Genomic DNA, 3,035 nt, shown 5'->3' on the forward strand with positions numbered 1-3,035 from the left:
AAACATCAATTTTTATGTGCATATAGCTTTTGAGATAATTCCATACTTTTCACAAAATCTTGTAAAAAGAAGAAATTGTTCACGGGACAGTGGCATGTTTGAACATCTTGAAACCATATGAAAATAACTTTCTGTGCATCCTCAAACTGTATGCTATGCATTTTATTTCTGCTGGACCCAACATTGGATCTTTTTAACTTTTTTCAATGTTGGATGATTTTCTAAATTCATTGACAAAATGGAAAGGGTGATGCCATGCTTTCTTGCAACAACAACTTTTTTACTGAGAATAAATTTCTTGTAGGAATGCACTTTTCAAACAATGAAAATTGGCTGCATTTTTTCCTCTTTGGCATATTTTATTATCTGACAATATTACTTTCAGTGTCTGATGGACCATAACTACAGTGTAGTAAAGTATATTACCAATCTGATACTAAAGTAGTATAAGGATTCATTGAATATAAAACTTATTTGCTCCTCTAACTTCTTAGTATCATCCCTAGTAGTCATCTAGTGGTGATGACATTCATGTCACTGGTGCCATCCACTCTTATAGGATTTTTTTTCTTTTGCTGTTCTGGGCACTTCTAGGATATTCTAATATGGGTAATGAAGAATCCAGTCCACCCACCACACTAGCCTTGACTTAATGCATCTTCTAGACATGCCCATGCCTCCTTTTGTGCAGTCGTCTATGGAATTTCATAATTATTTTCATCTAGCCCATCCCAGTGTTTTGATATACTGGGAATGTTTAGTATAGTGAATAAACCTTTGGTACTCTGGAATTTATATTGACAGTTCTGAAGCCAAGTCTTACAAGTGGCCACCTGAAGTTCAAAGTTTTTGCTATACTAAAATTTTATTATATGAGTGTTTTCTATAATGAGGAGTTATCTATATATTTAGCAGTAAAAATTAAGCACATTCTCTCAAATACACTTTTAATTTTCTTTAAAACTATATTGTTTTATTTTAAACAAATACAACAAATCCAAAAAATATATTTATACCATATTGAACAATAACAAAAAAAGGAAGGATTCCAAAAAATGCAATTAAAAATAAATTTAAATAGTTTGTCGTCATAGCAATTACAATCACATTAAATTACAAATATTATAAATTACAAGTACAGATATAGTGAAATATAGTATGAAAACTTAAACAGAACGATTCTTTATTTATCTAAAATATAAATTTTACAATAATTCATAATAAATAGTCTGTTTTTACAGTGATCTCTATTACATTAAATATGATAAAGAAAATTTAAATCTAATTTTATTGTGTTTAATTAACGTAGGGATGATTAGTCCAAAATAAAAATCAAGACTAAATCAAACTCTGAATGGAAGTTTTTACAAAAACTTTAAATCAAAATGGTCCTAGGAATGCAAAAGTATAGTTCACTGACCATTTATAGAAGAAAATGTTGTGTGCTTTTTCCATAATGGAAATGTTTGTTAAAGGATTGCAGTGACAAAGTTCAATATCAACATTCTCTAAAGGACCATCCCCATCATCAGGTATCGTAGAGTAGAAATATTAAAAAATTTTTTATCTGTGGAGCAGATAACCTGAATAATTAAAAAAGAGCATTATTTAAAATTGTAGATTCTAAAATATGAATAAATGTAGTAATGATTTAAAATAATTCTAATCACTTCCAGCTACTTACCATTGAGTCGATTCTCCACGAAGTATTTGTAATACATAGCTGCTCTAGCGGTGCATCAGAAGCCTACACGATGTCACATAACTCCTGGCTATAACTGCTCACAATCGGTTAAAGCTATTAAACATGTAAAAAATAAAAAGTCAATCAATGTATTCCAGAGTTACATACAAGAGTTGAGAAAAATTATTTATTATAAATTACATTATTTCGCAAATAAAAATATTTAGTCAAGTGAAATCTTGATAGGTTAAAGCTTTATTTGTGTATATAAAATGGATTAGTTTTTAAAATGGGGAAGAAATCGTTTTTCATCACAATAATACAAGATTAAATTCAAATATATTAACTATACAATCACACAGAGAGAAAGGAATTATACAAGCAATGAAAAGGTACATAAAATCAGTATAATAAGGAAATATTATTATTTATATTATTGCCGAATTTCCAAAAAGTGGTAATAAGTTTAGGAAGGTTGTTTTGACTTGGAATTAATCGACGGCAATATGATATTTGTATATATATAAAACTGTTTAAGTACGTACTCTATTTAACTAATTGAAATAACAAGCTAAAAATTCATTTTTTAAATGCTGTTATCAATAGATAGAAATTTTAAATTCTCATGAATAATTTTCCAACAATTTACATTAAGATTTAACTCTCTGCTAATGTTTTTCTTAAATGTTTATAACTTATCTTAATATCAAATAAATATAATTTGAAGGATTAATTTATTCTAAATATTTTTTCAGGCCTTTATAAGACGTGGAAAAAATCCCATTATTATTTTTCATATATAAATCAGATGAGAATATGTAAATTGTAAAATTGTGGTTTTTATTAATAAATTATTTTTTTTAATTAAAATTGTAACTCCTGTTAATTTGAACGCCTGAATGAATAACATTATGTTTCGAGATCATTGCAGAGTAATAAACTGTTAGACTGGGCAATAAAAATTCTAAACTTTTATATATCATTTTTTTACTGCCTCAATGTATCATAGATTAAAATGCCTTACCTTTCTGTTGTTTTGCTTATTAATTTTTTCAGCACAAGAACTTTCCAAAATGATTGCACGGGGATTACAATACATTTGAGAATGATACTTCTTCCTAGAATAATTTAAGAATTTAATTATTAAGAATAGAAAAGATCAAAAAGTTTGATAGGTTGATTAATTAATTAATTAAAGATTATCTCTTTAAACTAATTTTCTAATACAGGACATTTATTGTCTCATTGAAAAGAATATAAGACAATATCCAAGAGAATATAATAATAATATATTATTATTATTAATCTGATGATTTCATTCGATGATAAATGGAAGCAAACTTCAATACTT

General features: G+C 27.1%; 1 long non-coding RNA gene across 1 annotated transcript; it reads right to left on the reverse strand.

Annotated features, from left to right (window-relative positions):
- Positions 1-1,254: 1,254 nt before the first annotated feature.
- On the reverse strand, positions 1,255-2,789 carry LOC136974474 (uncharacterized). The gene is made up of 3 exons (XR_010880645.1): positions 2,709-2,789; positions 1,685-1,798; positions 1,255-1,583 (listed from the first exon to the last, which is right to left on the reverse strand). It is a non-coding gene; the product is annotated as an uncharacterized lncRNA (long non-coding RNA).
- Positions 2,790-3,035: the final 246 nt, after the last annotated feature.

The sequence above is a fragment of the Centruroides vittatus genome, unplaced genomic scaffold (genome assembly GCF_030686945.1).
Source record: "Centruroides vittatus isolate TY-2023 unplaced genomic scaffold, ASM3068694v2 contig_349, whole genome shotgun sequence".
NCBI classification, from domain to species: Eukaryota; Metazoa; Arthropoda; class Arachnida; order Scorpiones; family Buthidae; genus Centruroides; species Centruroides vittatus.